This window comes from Pristiophorus japonicus, chromosome 1 (genome assembly GCF_044704955.1).
Source record: "Pristiophorus japonicus isolate sPriJap1 chromosome 1, sPriJap1.hap1, whole genome shotgun sequence".
Classification (NCBI taxonomy): domain Eukaryota; kingdom Metazoa; phylum Chordata; class Chondrichthyes; family Pristiophoridae; genus Pristiophorus; species Pristiophorus japonicus.
In genome coordinates, this window is record NC_091977.1 from 32,491,828 (window position 1) to 32,510,156 (window position 18,329).

General features: G+C 46.8%; 1 non-coding gene across 1 annotated transcript; it reads left to right on the plus strand.

The window, feature by feature from the left end:
- Positions 1–14,579: 14,579 nt before the first annotated feature.
- On the plus strand, positions 14,580–14,686 carry LOC139279955 (U6 spliceosomal RNA). Its single transcript, XR_011596564.1, has one exon. It is a non-coding gene; the product is annotated as a U6 spliceosomal RNA (small nuclear RNA).
- The last annotated feature ends 3,643 nt before the right edge of the window (positions 14,687–18,329 follow it).

An 18,329-nucleotide genomic window follows, 5' to 3' on the forward strand; every position in this document is an offset into this window, starting at 1 on the left:
TTACTTTTGGCCAAGGATTAAACAATAGTGCAAATTTGCATGGATATTGTATGTACAACCTTTGAGTTTTTTGGAGAAGGGGCAAACAGCTGGTTCCAGGAGTCTCCAGTTTTGATATTTTCTGAAATGCCCGAAAACTTTTATTCCATATTTTTACCCCCTGTCATACTTGTTAAGATTCTACCTTGATGGCAAAGGAGGGAAACATTGCTGCAAATAGTTAGGGTGAATACTAAGGGGTAACCCCTTTACAAAGATACTGCAATCTTTTCAACTAACGCCCTAATCTTTCATTTCTAAGCCTGTTACTAATTACAAGCATTTGGTGTGTTTGGAAGAAATACTTTTGGCGGGGGTGGGTGGGAGAGGATCTAAATTGCTGAAATGCTTTGCTGATTTCTGGTAACCAGCTGTCCGTGTTCTCAAAGGTGCCTTTTAAATAACATAGATATGAGCCAGGAATGTGGTGCTGCTCATGTCAAACTTCAAACATGTTTTTTTCACACTAAACCGGATTGAATTTTAATTTGTTTCTCACCCGCTTTAAACATCAGTACCTCCTACATAAATCAAGAACGCAAGAAATAGGAGCAGGATTGGCCATTAGGCCCCCTCGAGCCTGCTCCGCCATTTAATAAGATCATGGCTGATCTGATCATGGACTCAGCTCCACTTCCCTGCCTGGTCCCCATAACCCTTTACTTCCTTATCGCTGAAAAATCTGTCTATGCCTTAAATATATTCAATGACCCAGCTCTCCGGGCAGATTTCATAGATTTACAACCCTCAGAAGAAATTCTTCCTCCATCTCAGTTTTAAAGGAGCGGCCCCATATTCTGAGACTATGTCCCCTACTTTTAGTTTCCCTGATGAGTGGAGATATACTCTGCATCCAACTTGTCCAGCCCTCTCATTATCTTATATGTTTCGATAAGATCACCTCGCATTCTTCTGAACTCCAATGAGAATAGACTCAACCTATCTTGTCAACCCCCTCATCTCTTGGAATCAACCTAGTGAACCTTCTCTGAACAGCCTCCAATGCAAGTATATCCTTCCTTAAATACGGAGACCAAAACTGCATGCAGTACTCCAGGTGTGGCCTTACCAATACCCTGTACAGTTGTAGCAGGACTTCTCTGCTTTTATACTCTATTCCCCTTGTAATAAAGGCCAACATTCCATTTGCCTTCCTGATTACTTGCTGTACCTGCATACTAACTTTTTGTGTTTCATGCACACGGACCCCCCAGGTGTCTCTGTACTGCAGCACTCTGCAGTTTTTCTCCATTTAAATTATAATCAGCTTTTCTATTGTTTCTGCCAAAGTGGATAACCTCACATTTTCCTACATTATACTCCATCTGCCAAATATTTTCCCACTCACTTAGCCTGTCTATATTCCTTTGCAGATTTTTTGTGTCCTCACAATTTGCTTTCCTATCCATCTTTGTATCATCAGCAAACTTGGCTACATGGATGTAACTAGTAGAGTGGACAAGGGAGAACCAGTGGATGTGGTGTATTTGGATTTTCAAAAGACTTTTGTCAAGGTCCCACACAAGAGATTAGTGTGCAAAATTAAAGCACATGGTATTGGGGGTAATGCATTGACATGGATAGAGAACTGATTGGTAAACAGGAAGCAAAGAGTAGGAATAAATGGATCCTTTTCATAATGGCAGGCAGTGACTAGTGGAGTACCGCAAGGTTCAGTGCTGCGACCCCAGCTATTTACAGTATACTTTAATGATTTAGATGAAGGAATTGAATGTAATATCTCCAAGTTTGCAGATGGCATTAAGCTGGGTGGCAGTGTGAGCTGTGAGGAGGGTGCTAAGAGGCTACAGGGTGATTTGGACAGGTTAGGTGAGTGGGCAGTCTAATGTAGATAAATGTGAGGTTGTCCACTTTGGTGGCAAAAACAGGAAGGCAGAATATTATCTGGATTAGGAAAAGGGGAGGTGCAATGAGACCGAGGTGTCATGGAACATCAGGCATTGAAAGTTGGCATGCAGGTACAACAGGTGGTGAAGAAGGCAAATGACATGTTGACCTTCAAAGTGAGAGGATTTGAGTATAGGAGCAGGGAGGTCTTACTGCAGTTGTACAGGGCCTTGGTGAGGCCACACCTTGAATATTGTGTACAGTTTTGGTGGTCTCATCTGAGGAAGAACATTGTTGCTATTGAGGGAGTGCAGCGAAAGTTCACCAGACTGATTCCCGGGATGGAAAGACTGGATCGACTAGGCTTATATTCACTGGAATTTAGAAGAATGAGAGGGGATCTCATATAGAAACATATAAAATTCTGATGAGATTGGTCAGGTTAGATGCAGGAAGAATGTTCCCGATGTTGGGGAAGTACAGAACCAGAGGTCACAGTCTAACGTTAAGGAGTAAGCCATTTAGGACCGAGATGAGGAGAAACTTCTTCACTCAGAGAATTGTGAAACTGGAATTCTCTACCACAGAAAGTTGTTGAGGTCAGTTCGTTGGATATATTCAAAAGGGAGTTAGATGTGGCCCTTACGGCTAAAAAGATCAAAGGGTATGGGGAGAAAGCAGGAATGGGATACTGAAGTTGCATAATCAGCCATGATTATATTGAATTCGGGCCTGCACCTATTTTCTATGTTTCTATTACACTCGGTCCCTTCACCCAAATAGTTGAGGCCCCAGCACCAATCCCTACAGCACCCCACTAGTCACTGTTTGCCAATGGGAAAATGACCCATTTATCCCGACTTTCTGTTTGTTAGTCAATCCTCTATCCATGCTAATATATTACTCCCAATCCCGTGAACCATTATCTTGTGCAGTAACCTCTTATGTGACACTTTATCGAATGTCTTCTGGAAATCCAAATACACCACATCCACTGGTTCCCTCTTATCCATCTTGCTAATTAAATCCTCAAAGTACTCCCAGCAAATTTGTCAAACATGATTTCCATTTCATAACACCATACTGTCTTTGCTTGATTGAAATATGCTTCTCCAAATGTCCAGCTACTGCTTCCTTAATAATGGATTCCAGCAATTTCCTAAGCTGCTCTCATCAGAGGGGTTCCACATAGATCATGCTGGGACTAGGGTCCTAGTGAATCAAATAACTCGGCCTGTAGAGGGGGCTTTAAACTAAATAGTGTGTGAGGGGAAGGGTTCAGCTGAGAGAAAATGTAAAAAGTCAAAGAATAAGGAGAAGGTAATGGAGCAGACTAGTACTGTGGGAAATGAAAGCTAGAGCGTGACAGGAAGGGACCGAATGTATAAACAAAAAAGTGAATCAGAAAGTGGGGTCAAAGCAGGAAAAAAGGGTAAAAAAGCAAATTTAAAAGCTCTTTATCTGAATGCACGTAGCATTCATAACAAAATAGATGAGTTGACGGCACAAATAGATACAAATGGGTATGATCTGATAGCCATTACAGAGACATAGTTGCAAGGCAACCAAGGCTTGGAACTAAATATTCAGGAGTATTTGACAATTCGGAAGGACAGACAGAAAGGAAAAGGAGGTGGGGTAGCACTGTTAATAAAGGATGAGATCCGTGCGTTAGTGAGAAACGATACTGGCTCAGAAGATGAAGATGTTGGATATAAGGAATAATGAGGGGAAAAAGTCGCTGGTGTGCATAGTCTATAGGCCCCCTAACAGTAGCTACACTGTTGGACGGAGTACAAATCAAGAAATAACGGAGGTTTGTAAAAATGGAATGGGCGATTTTTACCTTCACATTGATTGGACAAAGCAAATTAGCCAGGGTAGTCTTGAACAAGAGTTCATAGAGTATGTCCGGAATAGTTTCCTTGAACAGTACGTTGCAGAGCCAACCAGAGAGCAGACTATCTTTGATCTGGTACTGTGTAATGAGACAGGATTAATAAACAATCTCCTAGTAAAGGATCCTCTAGGAATGAGTGCCCATAACATGGTTGAATTTGAAATTCAGTTGGAGGGTGAGAAAGTTGGATCACTAACCAGAGGCCTAAGTTTAAATAAAGGAGACTACAAAGGTATGAAGGCAGAGTTGGCTAAAGTAGACTGGGAAAATAGATTAAAGTGTGGGACGGTTGATGAGCAGTGGCAGATATTTAAGGCGATATTTCATAACTCTCAACAAAAATATATCAATGAGAAGAAAAGGCTGTAAGAGAAAGGATAACCATCCGTGACTAACTAAGGAAATAAGGGATCGTATCAAATTAAAAACAAGGGCATGCAAAGCGGCCAAGACTAGTGGGAGGCCAGAGGATTGGGAAATTTAAAAGCCAGCAAGGACCGACTCAAAAAATAATAGCGGGAAGATAGATTATGAAGGTAAACTAACACGAATTTTAAAAACAGTAAGAGTTTCTACAGGTACATAAAAAGGAAAAGCGTGGCTAAAGTAAATGTTGGTCCCCTAGAGGATGAGACTGGGGAATCAATAATGGGGAATAGGGAAATGGCAGACTTTGGGCAAGTATTTTGTATCGGTCTTCATGGTAGAAGACACTAAAAACATCCCAATAGAGGATAATCAAGGGGCTAAAGGGAGGGAGGAACTGAATACAATCACTATCACTAAAGAAGTAGTACTCGGTAAAATAATGGTACTAAAAGCAGGCAAGTCCCCTGAATCTGATGGCTTGCATCCTAAGGAATAAAGTGTTATGGGGAGTGGGCAGGGAGGTGGAGCTGAGTCCATGATCAGATCAGCCATGATCTTATTAAATGGCGGAGCAGGCTCGAGGGGCCAGGTGGCCTACTCCTGCTCCTATTTCTTATGATCTTAGCTTCCTCTTACCCCAGTACTGGTGCCAGTGCTCCACAAATCAAGCTGTGAATTTGCTTTCCTTCAAGCAGTTGTACTCCTTAAACACCGACACCTGTTGCCATCAGGTGAAGAAGTAAGGTCCCTTTGGCGATGGCTAATCCAGCACTGAAGTATGAGCAGCACCGAAACTTGCGTGATGTGTGTCTTTTTTTTCTTGAAAACTTCCAAGAGCCACCTTTTTAGGCGGACAGCTCCAACGAATAGTATTTGCATTCTATAGTTGCGGAGAGATTGAAACTGACTGCAAGCAAGTTGTACAAAATAGTTAGTGTCAATCTTGAAATTGTCACTCTGGCATGTGCAACTCTTCACCAATAGGTGTCACTGTTTCTCCTTTTTCATTATCATCTTCATAGTCAGTCCCTCGGAATCGAGGAAGACTTGCTTTCACTCTTAAAATGAGTCCTTAGGTGGCTGAACAGCCCAATAGGAGAGCCACAGTCCCTGTCACAGGTGGGACAGATAGTCGTTGAGGGTAAAGGAGGGTGGGACTGGTTTGCCGCACCCTCTTTCCGCTGCCTGCGCTTCATTTCTGCGTGCTCTCGGCGATGAGACTCGAGGTGCTCAGCGCCCTCCCGGATGCACTTCCTCCACTTAGGGCGGTCTTTGGCCAGAGACTCCCAGGTGCCTGGCTGGCTCTGGCTAATATAGTTATTTCTGGCTGACGAATTATTCGCTAATGTTTTGGTCAATTTGTTGGCAAAAGGTTCTGCACACCTTTTGTGTTCGAATCTATTTTTGCTATACATGATGCAGCAAGAGAAGGAAATGTTTTAACTTTGTTCTATGCTTCAGTGTTCTTGCAAAGCAATAATTGTACATAGTAAATTTTCGACAGATGTCTGTTTTCAGCATGAATATTTTAAATTATCGGCTGAGGTTTAATTACTACTGCTGGTTTGAACATATTTGAGCAGTTCAAGGTTGCGCCAAAAGTAACAAATAGCTTTGTTTTCTGTTCCAACTTTTCAAAGTTGCTCAGCGGCCAACAGGATTGTAGGGCACAGGGAATTTTGAAGATGAAAAGTAACGCAATTAAAATCTTTGCTTTCCTCCATTTTATTGTCTGATAAATCCTTTTATATTTTTTTCCTTTTTAAAATCTTCTCATTTGAGATGAGCGGCATCAGCTTCAAGGAAACGCAGATCAGCCCAGCAGAGGTTAAATGTAGGATACTGCAGCACTGACTCTCGCCCAGCAGGATGTCTTAACCCCAGCCTGAGGGGAGGACCCTCCACATAACTGGAATTTTTCCTGTCCATTTCCCGCAACACCCATAAATTTGAATTGCGTGCACTTTGTAACTGTGTGCTTAAACTGACACACAACTGGGTTGAGAACCCAAACTACTGTATCCTGAAACATTCTAAAGTAATAGATCAAGAGCACATTGAACATGGATATATATATATACTAATGATGTATGTTCAGCTGGGCTTGATTTGAATAGGCCCCAGAGGTGATAGGACTAAAGAAGTCAATGGCACCACCACGGTAGCATGGTGCTTATGTTACGAGATTAGTAATCCACAACCTGGACAAATGATCTGTGACTCATGAGGTCAAAGCCCACCACAGCTGCTGGAGAATTTATATTCAGTGTCCTGGCCAATATTTACCCTTCAACCAACATCACTAAACACAGAAATGGATGGATTTTCGACCTTTTGCAAAAACGGTAATTTTGCACCAAAACTACCGTTTTCAGGCCTAACTTTCGGCCTTTACTTTGGCGCATCGGCAAAATCGGATTTGCACCAAGATTCGCGGTGCAAACCGCGAGTTTAGGCAACTTTAGTCCCAGGCTGGTAGCGCTGCGAGAGAGGCCTTGGGAGGGGAGGCGGGGAATTGCAAAAATAAAAAATTCAAAAAACACTTACCGACTAAATCTCGGCGAAATAATTAAAAAATAAAAACTTTAACTTACCTTTTTGCAGGTCTTCATACTGGTGGATCGGCTGTACCGGCAGGCCTGTCGGTATTCTGGGCGTGCCGAAAATACGATGCAAACGCAATTTGCATTGTTGCACGCCGGCGCACCTCTCCCCAGCGGTACATGGAAGCGCTGCCACAAAGAGGTCACAGAGAATTCCGCTGACCGGGTCTTCGCCGCGGAGGGTCAAATCGCGGCGAAAACCCGGTTGCAGAGTCGGCCAAAGTCGGCCATTATCTGTTCATTATCCCATTGCTGTTTATTGGACCTTGCTGTGCGCAGATTGGCTGCAACATTTCTTACATTACAACAGTGACTACACTTCAAAAAGTACTTCATTCTTTGTAAATCGCCTCCAACACTTCAAGCAGATTTTATGTCTGTCATCATTGTAGAAGACACGAAGAACACACTGGAAATTGTGAGGAACTAAGTAATTAAGATTAGTAAAGAAAAACTACTGGAGCAACTAATGGCACTAAAAGCCGACAAATCCCCTCGACCTGATGGCCTACAGTCGAGGTGGCTGCTGAGATTGTGGATACAATGGTTTTGATCGTCCAGAATTCCCTAGATTCTATGACACTCCCTGTGGATTGGAAGGTAGCAAATGTAACCCCACTGAGAGAGAAAACAGGAAACTATCGGCCAGTTAACCTGACATCTGTAGGAGGGAAAATGCTAGAAAAAAAAGACTTGCATTTATATAGCGCCTGTAACCCCGGTGTCATATTTGACCTTGAAATGAGCTTTCGACCACATATCCGCAGCATAACTATGACCGCCTATTTCCACCTCTACCATCGCCCGTCTCCGCTCTTGCCTCAGCTCATCAACTGCTGAAGCCCTCGTCCATGCCTTTGTTACCTCTAAATTTGACTATTCCAATGCACTCCTGGCTGGCCTCCCACATTCTACCCTAAGTAAAGTAGAGGTGATCCAAAACACGGCTACTGGGTCCTAACTCGCTCCAAGTCCCGCTAACCCATCACCCCTGTGCTCGCTGACCTACATTGGCTACCGGTTAAGCAACGCCTCGATTTCAAAATGCTCATCCTTATTTTCAAATCCCTCCATGGCCTCGCCCCTCCCTATCTCTGTAATCTCCTCCAACTCCAACCTCCCCCCCCCCACCCCCGAGATGTCTGCGCTCCTCTAATTCTGCCCTCCTGACCATCCCTGATTATAATCGCTCAACCATTGGTGGCCGTGCCTTCTGTTGCCTCGGCCCCAAGCTCTGGAACTCCCTGCCTAAACCTCTCCACCTCTCTACTTCTCTCTCCTCCTTCAAGACGCTCCTTAAAGCATACCTCTTTGACCAAGCTTTTGATCACCTGCGCTAATTTCTACTTATGCAGCTCAGTGTCAAATTTTTATCGCATAATACTCCTGTGATGCGGTTTGGGACGTTTCACTACGTTAAAGGTGCTATATAAATACATGTTGTTGTTAAACCGCCGAATGGCAGAAAGCACTTTATAGACAAAGAGTACTTTTCGAAGTGTAGTCACTGTTGCAATGTAGGAAACGCAGCAATCAATTTACGCACAGCAAGCTCCCACACACAGCAATGTGATAGTGAACAGATAATGTATTTTAGTGCTGTCGATTGCAGGATACATATTGCCAGGTCATCGGGGATAACTCCCCTGCTGTTCTTCGAAATAGTGCCGTGGGATCTTTTACATCCCCCTGAGAGAGCAGACGGGGCTGCGGTTTACCCTCTCATGCAAAAGGCTGCCTCAGTACTGCACTGGAGCGTAGCCAAGGTTTTTGTGTTCAAGTCTCTGGAGTGGGATTTGAACCCACAGCTTACTGGCTCAGAGGTAAGGGTGCGACCAACTGAGCACAAGGAATCAATGACTTAGATGAGGGGACCAAGCGTAATGTATCCTGTAGTGTATGAAATGATACAATGAACTCCGTACTGTGAGCCAGTGACGAGGTTTAACCTTATAAGTTTTTAATGGCTTCCAGAAATGAAGATACAAAGGTGAAGTTCAAGTTATATACTGAGCCCAGCATGAGTTTAACTATGACCCTAGGACCTCCGACGGTAGTGCCCCCTGGTGGTGGGCAGACCTAATGTACATACATTACATCATTTCCCCCCCCCTCCCCCCCCCCCAGTTCTTGGCATAATTCCACATTACAGGTTCAGACGGTCAGGAGCCCTTCGCTCCCTGGTTGACCGTCTCAGTACAATCCCAGTGCTTTTGGAGTCTCTCACGACTTGGGGCTGGGCGTTGTCCACAGTGGGTTCTTCTGATGGCTGGATGTGAGTTGGTTGGTCGTCTAAGCTCGTGGTGTCTTCTTCCAACTGTTCCGGTTCGTCAGTGTGTCTTAGCTTGATTTGATCAATGTGTTTCCTGCACATCTGCCCATTCTTGAGCTTAACCATACATACCGGGTTACCCTCCTTATCCGTAACATTACCTGGGAGCCACTTGTCCCTTGACCATGGTTAAGTACATACACTGGGTCATTTACAGATATGTCGCGTGACACGGCGGCACGGTCATGATACCACTGCTGGCGTTGACGTCGGGTTTCGACATGATCGTTAAGATCAGGATGGACAAGAGAGAGCCTGGTTTTGAGGCCTCTCTTCATCAATAATTCTTCAGGCGGGACCCCGGTGAGCGTGTGTGACCTTGTCCTGTAACTGAGCAGTATGCGTGACAGGCGTGTCTGCAAGGAACCGTGAGTTTCACATTTCAGGCTCTGCTTGGTGGTTTGAACTGCCCACTTCGCTTGACCTTTGGACGCGGGTTTGAACGGGGCTGACAACGATGTCTGGCAGACCATGTGCGGCAAACATGGCTCTCAGGTTCTCAATGGTGGCAGTGGAAGCACTGGATGACATGATCACACATTCTATCCATTTGGAGTATGCATCCACCACCACAAAAAACACTTTACCGAGGAAGGGGCCCGCAAAGTTGATGTGGATTCGAGACCATGGTTTGGATGGCCATGACCACAGACTGAGCGGAGCTTCCTTTGGGGCATTGCTTAACTCCATGCAAGGGCTGCACTGATGCACGCATGACTCTAAGTCCGAGTCAATGCCAGGCCACCAAATATGGGACCTGGCGATGGCCTTCATCATGACAATACCAGGATGCATACTATGTAACTCTCATACAAATCTCGCCCTGCCTTTCTTGGGCATTACAACACGATTATACCACAGTAAACAGTCGGACTGGATGGAAAGCTCATCTTTGTGACGGCTGTACGGTTGGGTTTCATCACCCATTTCCTTGGGTCGACCAATCCCCGTTAAGAACACAATGTTTTACAACCGATAGGGTCAGATCCTGGCTGGTCCAGGTCTTAACTTGTTGAGCAGTGACAGGCGACCTTCACGCTCAAAGGCATCCATGACCATGAGTAGCTTTGCGGGCATTGGCGTTTCCACCTCTGGTGCGGGCAACGGTAACTGGCTCAATGCATCAGCGCAGTTGTCGGTGCCTGGTCTATGGTGAATCATAGGCAGATAATGTCAGTGCCCACCTCTGGATGCGGGACAACATGTTGGTATTGATACCTTTATGTTCTGAGAACAACGATATAAGCGGCTTGTGATCGGTTTCCAGCTCGAAGCGAAGCCCAAACAGGTACTGGTGCATTTTTTTACCCCATAAACACATGCTAAAGCCTCTTTCTCTACCATGCCGTACATGCATATGCAACTGGTTGTAGTTTGCCTGACTCATTGGCTTGCTGGAGTACGCAGCCGACCCCATAGGGCGACGTATCACAGGTCAAAACTAGACGCTTGCATGGGTCATACAGTACCAGTAGCTTGTGGGAACACAACAGATTTCTAGCCTTCTCAAAGGCTGTGTCTTGAAGTTCACCCCACACCCAGTTGTCTTCTTTCCTGAGCAGCTTGTGCAAAGGCTCTAATACTGTGCTCAATTTTGGGTAAGAAGTTACCGAAATAGTTGAGAAGACCTAGGAACGAATACAGTTTCGTCACATCCTGGGGCCTGGGTGCATTTTGATGGTCTCTGTTTTCGCGTCTGTAGGTCTGATTCCATCTGCAGCAATCTTTCATCCAAGGAATCCGACCTCTGGTGCCATGAAAACGCACTTCAAATGTTTCAGCCGAAGTCCCACTTTGTCCAGACGATGCAAAACCTCTTCCAGGTTGTGTAGGTGCTCGGTGGTGTCACGACCTGTGACTAGGATGTTGTCTTGGAATAACACAGTCCTGGGGATGGATTTCAATAGGCTCTCTATGTTTCTCTGAAATGTGGCTGCCGCCGAACGAATGCCAAAAAGGCACCTGTTGTAAATAAACAGCCCTTTGTGCATGTTGATGCACGTAAGTGTCTTTGATAATTCAATCAGTTCCTGTGTCATGTAGGCCGACGTTAGATCCAATTTGGTGACCGATTTTCCCCCGGCTAGCATTGCAAACAGGTCAGCAGCTTTCGTAGCGGATACTGATCTTGTTTCGAAACTCGGTTGATCGTGACCTTGTAGTCTCCACAAATCCTGACCATGCCATCGCTCTTTAACACTGGAACAATGCGACTGGCTCATTCATTAAATTTCACCGGTGAGATGACCCCCTCGCGTTGTAGCCTGTCCAATTCCAGCTCGACCTTTTCTCTCATCATATATGGGACTGTCCTGGCTTTGTGATGGATGGGCCTTGCGTCTGGGCCTAGGTGAATCTGCACCTTGGCTCCCCTGAAGCTGCCAATTCCAGGTTCAATAAGTGAGGGAAGTTTACTCAGCACTTGAGCACACAAATCATCATCCGCTGATGACAAAGCTTTGATATCGTACCATTCCATTTTATTTTCTCGCGCCAACTCCTGCTGAATAACGATGGGCCGTTGCCCGGGATAATCCATAACAGTAAATCATGAACCACTCCCTCATACAACACTCTTACTGCTGCACTACCGATCACTGGTCTTTAGTGTAGGTACGCAACTTTGCATTTATTGGACTCAGCTTGGGTCTCTCTGCCTTGGTCTCCCACAGCTTTTCAAAAGTCCTCTGGCTCATTATTGATTGACTCGTACCCGTGTCTAATTTCATGCGTACCGGCACACCGTTTAATTTTACCTCCATCATTATCGGTTGGTTCTTTGTTAGGAACGCAAGTACGCTATACACTTGCTCCTCAGAGATCTCAAATGTCTCGGGTTGCATCACCAGATCCACGCTGAATTGATCATCATCCACGTGGTGTGTCACAGCTCGCTTGCTCTGCTGTGGACACGTCCGCTGAAGGTTCCCCATCTTCGCACACCCTCTGCATACATACTGCCTGAAGCGGCACTGATGGGGTCGGTGATTGCCCCTGCAACGCCAACACATTGAGCTCAATTTGCGCCTGATGGCGGGCTCTGAGCGGCTCCCATTCTCGCTACGCAGTCAAGTAGGCCCTCGGTGGCGAACCTTGAGCGACTCCCGTTCTCGCATATGCAATCGAGTAGGCCCTCGATGGCGAACTTTGAGCAGCTCCCAGTCTTGCCGACGCAGTCGAGTAGGCCCTGCCATGTGCAGCTCTGTCGGCCGTCGATACAATTTTGTACACAGTGTTTGCTGTGGAGTTCCTGTTTTGTCGCGATATCTGCTTCGTGCTTTTCTGCGCGGACATGCAAGCCTGGGCGATGGTGATGACCTTGCTGAGGTCCGGCGTCTCCGCAGCCAGCAGCTTACTTAAGATCACCTCGTGGTTGTCCCTGATCACGAAAAAGTCACACAGCATGTCTTCCAATGCAGGCCCAAATTTGCAAGGCCCTGCAAGACGTCTCAGGTCGGCAACAAATGCCACTACGTCCTGGCCTTCTGGATGAACGTGCGTATAGAAGTGATATCTAGATATGAGGATTCCTTCTGTGGGTTTAAGGTGTTCCCGAACTAGAGCACACAGTTCTTTGTAATCCTTTTCTGTAGGAAGCATGGGTGAGAGCAGATTCTTGATGAGTGCAGAGATCGTGGGTGTCGCGTATGGAGGTACCTTTAGTAATGACTGCATGAGGCAAGTGATGATACTTAAACTGTGTCGACCTGTAGTCCTTTATTTGCAGCTCCTGAGTGCTGACAACAAGCTGTGAGTTCCTTTTTATACTGGGTTACCTGCAGTGTGCAGGTAACCCTTAGGTCTCCAGCAGCAGCACCCTCTGGTGTACAGGCACGGTGTGTACAGTGTAAGGGTACATTCAGTGTTGCATAACAGTGTTTCAGACATCACACAGTAAACAGGCATGCATATACAACAACACTCCCTCCTAAGCATTTTTCATATCCTTATTGTCATGACCAGGGGAGGTGATCAGTGGTGGGCTATGGGAGGTTGTGGTGAGGGTTGTGGTGTTTGCCAGATGTGACGCCTGTGCTTGAGGCTGGCCTCATACGTTTCCCCTCCCTCACACACAGACCATGTGGGTGTCATTGTTGTGGGATCCCTTGGGGAGGTAGCCACGGCAGCAGTGGGTGGTGTGTATGCCCACCAATTGGGATGAGGGTCAAGTCATCCCAGGGTTTGCCAGGGAAGCTGGAGGGTATTGGCCTCATGCCAGAGGTTGTAGCGCTGGTCTGGTGCCGGTTGCCATTGGTGGTGGCTGGGCTGCCCATTGACCACTGTCCCTGTAGTGGGTCTGCTCCCACTGCCTGTGTGTGTGTCCTGCAAGGGGCATGACATTCATTCCAAAGGTCCAGGCTACATGGTCAGGTAGCCTGCTGGACCTGGGGGTCTCCCACAGGGGGATTCCATTGGCATCAGCATGGTCCCTGTAGGACCCAGTGTCCTTTGGCAGTGTCCTACCAGTATACATGACACCTTGGCTCTGGTCACACATAGTCGAGCCTGCATTATACATTCTAGCATTTGCATCGCTTTTGGGTGTCCTGGTTTCACCAGACGTGGTTACATTAGGCATTTCACAATCTCTATCATTACTGTTAAGCATAATAAACTTGTTCTCAACCTTACTGACACCTGCATTCATATCATTAGTCACATTAGTTAAACCAGCATCACAATTCATGGTTACATTGCATACATTTTCATACTTGCACCCTTTAATCGCATCTTTAGCTTTAAAGTCCGTGTACTCAAATAGTTGAAACTTCCCCTTTAAATTTCTTTGGTTACCGGTCTCCTTTAAGGGAGCCTTCAAATCCAATTGGCCGCGTGGTGTCATGTGATGCTCCTCTATGCTCACTGGTGGCATGACGGCGGCCATTTTGATTACAAGTGTTTCTCCTTGTGCTGCTGGTGCTGCAGCCATTTCCTGCAGGAGGGCTGTGGTGGTCTTTTCTTCCACAGGGCCACTTCGCCTGATGTGGACCCGTTTCATCCAATTCCTGCCCAGCAGTGTGGGACCGTCACCGGCTACAATCCACAGGGGGAGTTTGTTCAACACGCCGCCCTGGGAGACCTGGACGTCTACACTGCCAACGATTTGGATTTTACCTTTGGTATAGGTGAGCAGCTTTGCCTGGACAGGAGACAGTTTTGGTCGAGCGGCAGGATTCATCCAAATTTTTTCAAAGGTCATTTGGCTCATCACAGACTGGCTCGCCCCTGTGTCAACCTCCATGGAGACTGGGACCCCGTCGATGTCCACTTCCATCATCCACGGAGAACTTCCGGTGGAGCAGATATAGATTCCATACTCTTCTTCCAGGGTTTGAGCAACTTCCTCTTCATCTGTGTCGGAGCCCCGGTGATCAGCCAACTCATTAGAGATGTGGTGAGTACAGCCTTTTCTGCACATTCTCTGAAGGTGCCCTTTCTCTTTGCAGCCTTTGCATGTATAGTCTTTGTAGCGGCACTGGTGGGTCCTGTGCTCGTTTCGGCAGCACATATACTAAAATTGGAACGATACAGAGAAGATTAGCATGGCCCCTGCGCAAGGATGACACGCAAATTCGTGAAGCGTTCTATATTTTTGTCGGTCTGCAGATTGCTCACAATCTCCGACCAGTTTGAACTGGCCTCGGGAGCGAAGGTCAATCTCAGCAAAAGCGAGGCCATGTTCTTTGGCAACTGGGCCAACCGATCCTTTATTCCCTTCAACGTTAAGCCAGATTACCTGAAAGTGTTGGGAATATGGTTCGGAGCGGACGGGGCGTGCACCAAAAACTGGGAAGAGCGTATCGCCAAAGTGAAGCAAAAACTGGGATGGTGGAAGCTGTGCTTCCTCTCCATGGCAGGAAAGAACCTGGTCATCAGGAGTGAGGTGCTCTCGGGGTTGCTACACATGGCACAGGTCTGGCCCATCTCTCGCTCCTGTGCCGCGGCAGTTACCCGGGCTGTCTTCCACTTTATCTGGAGGTCCAAAATGGAACGTGTCCGCAGAGACACAATGTACAAATCTCTGGACAGTGGAGGAAAGGATGTTCCGAACGTGGCCCTCATCCTGATGGCCACCTTTGTGTGCGGCTGCATCAAGCTGTGCACAGACCCCCGGTACGCAAACACCAAGTGTCACTATGTGCTGAGGTTCTACCTGTCCCCGGTGTTGCGCAGGATGGGCCTGGCCATGCTGCCATGAAACGGCCTCACCAGCTGGACCATGCCTGTCCACCTGTCCTTCGTGGAAACGTTTTTCACAAAAAAACCCTTTGACCACAAGGCCATACACAGTGGTCAGCACGTAAGGTCCTGGACACCCTACGAAAGAAGGAGAGGGTGGACCCTGTCAGGTGGTTCCCTGAGCGGACTCGTTTGACAGAATGTCTCATCGCCAGAGCTTTCACACAAGCACCAAGACGTAGCTTGGTTGGCGGTGAGGAGGGCCTTACCCGTCAGAGCGTTCATGCACAGCTGACGTCTCAGCAGCACGGCACGGTGCCCCCGAGTCGGCTGCGGGGCGGACGAGACTGTCACCCATCTCCTTCAGGATTGCGCCTTCGCAAGGCAGGTTTGGAAAGAGATGCAGTGGTTGCTATCGAGGTTCATCCCAAGCAGCTCCGTAACACAGGACTCTGTGCTCTACGGACTGTTCCCAGGGACACACACCGAGACAGACATCACCTGCTGCTGGAGGGCCATCAACTCGGTCAAAGACGCTCTTTGGTCTTGCCGAAACTTGCTGGTCTTCCAGAGTAAGGAGATGTCCACGTCTGCGTGTTGCAGACTGGCGCAATCCAAGATCCAGGATTATGTGCTGAGGGACGCGCTTAAAATTGGTGCAGTCGCAACAAAGGCACGGTGGGGAAGGGCCACAGTTTAAAGCCCTTCTGCCACGGTAAACCCAGGGGCAGGAATCAGTACAAAACTCCCCTCGGCCTGTACTTGTAACTTCTTTTTTTGTGTACATGGAGCACCATGATCTGTAATCACCTATGTAGTGCCATATACAATGCAAGGTCTGTTTCATAATGCACGTTGAAAAGAAAAATGTAAATTTACCGTCACCCATTCCGTGTACTGTATAGTGACACATGTAATGTAATTTGTTGAATGTACTACAATGCATCCCGTATTGGACCGAATTGTACTTGAACTGAAAAGCAAGGAAATGTATCGAACGGAACTGCCGTCAGCACCCAAATGTAGTGTATGGGACTGCTGACCGCAGCTAAATGTACTGAACTGCTTTTGAATGTACTGTACAAATTTTTATATGAATAAAGTATATTTTTGAAAAAAAAAGTGGTGGGCCCTGTGGTTTCCTCCACAGCGCCAGCACGGGGCTATCCGGTTAGCCCCATGTGGCGGACTCAGGGTTGCGGGACTCGGGGCAGCATTTCTGCCTTTAGAAGTATCCGTGCGGTGCACTGCGCTCGCCGGTTTAAAGTCCTGGGTCAGTATTCGCCTGGAGTCGCTGGCCGAAACCATGTAGGCCTGGCTCACTTGAATTGCTTCCTGCAGGGTGACCGTGATGTCAGCTGAGAGCAATTTGTGTAGGAGGCCTTCGTGGCCGATTCCGATGACAAATATGTCCCTTAGTGCTTCATTAAGGTGGTCACCAAAATCACACGGTGCAGCTAGTCTTCTTTAGTGTGCAGCATACTTGGCAATTTCTTGGCCCTCAGGTCGCCGGTAAGTGTAGAACCGGTGCCTGGCTGTGAGGATGCTTTCTTTCGGTTTTAGTTGTTCCTGTAAGATTGTTACAAGCTCTTGGTGGTTGTCTTCTTCGGGGCTAGTAAGTCCCTGACGAGACCGTAGATGGTGGGCCCACAACTGCTAAGCAGGATGGCCCTGCGTTTGTTCGGTATTGTGGCCGGTGTGTCCCCGTCCAGGTCGTTGGCTATAAAGAAGTGTTCCAATCTTTCCACAAAAGCGTCCCAATCTTCCCCTACTGTAAATTGCTGAAAGTTGCTGAGGTTAGACAAGTTGAGCATGTAGTTCGTGACCTCGTATTCCCATCGCCAGTTGTAGTGTATGTAGGCACCTTTAGTAATGACTCCACGAGGCAGGTTATGATACTTAAACTGTGTAGACCTGTAGTCCTTTATTTGCAGCTCCTGAGTGCTGACAACAAGCTGTGAGTTCCCTTTTATACTGGGTTACCTGCCGTGTGCAGGCAACCCCTAGGTCTCCAGCAGCAGCACCCTCTGGTGTACAGATAAGACGTGTACAGTGTAAGGGTACATTCAGTGTTGCATAACAGTGTTTCAGACATCACACAGTAAACAGGCATGCAAACACAACAGTGGGGCCACAGACGGTGAGAAGAACTGCCCTTCGCTTCTCTGCATCCTTGTCTTTGTTTAGGTCGTTTGCCACAAGTTACTGGCCAAGACGATCCGTGGAACCTCCCCAATCCTCTCCCTCATTGAATCTCTCAAGAATTCCAACAGTACTCGATTGTGCGTATTTGCTTCATCGCCAGTTGTCGTGTATGAAATGCTACAATGAACTCCATACTGTGAGCCAGTGACCAGGTGTAACCTGGTCAGTCTTTAATGGCTCCCAGAAGTGAAGATACAAAGGTGAAGTTCAGGTTATATACCGGGCCCAGCATGAGTGTACCTATGACCCTCGGACCTCTGACGGCAGTGCCCCCTGATGGTGGGCAGACCTTATGTACATACATTACATATCCAAGTTTGATGACGATACAAAGCTAGGTGGGAAAGTAAGCTGTGAGGAGGATGCATAGAGGCTGCAAAGGGATACAGACCGGTTAAGTGATTGTGTAAGTTGGAGTATAATGTGGGGAAATGTGAAATTATCCACTTTTGGAGGGGGTTTGGGGGTCTTTGTACATGAACCACAGAAAGTTAACATACAGATACAGCTAGCAATTAGGAAGGCAAATGTTATGATAGCCTTTATTGCAAGGGGTTGGAGTATACGAGAAAGGAAGTCTTGCTGCAATTGTACAGGGCTTTAGTGAGACCACACCTGGAGTACTGTGCACAGTTTTGGTTTCCTTACCTAAGGAAGGATATACTTGCCATAGATGGTTCACTGGACTGATTCCTGGGATGAGAGGGCTGTCCTATGAGGAGAGATTTAGACTATGCCTATATTTTCTGGAGTTTAGAAACCTCATAAGACACATTTTTGATGAAGCTTCTGTTTATACCTAATCCTTCAGAGCTTGGCATCCATTTCCTTATCTAGTTCTCTTTTTTTTCCC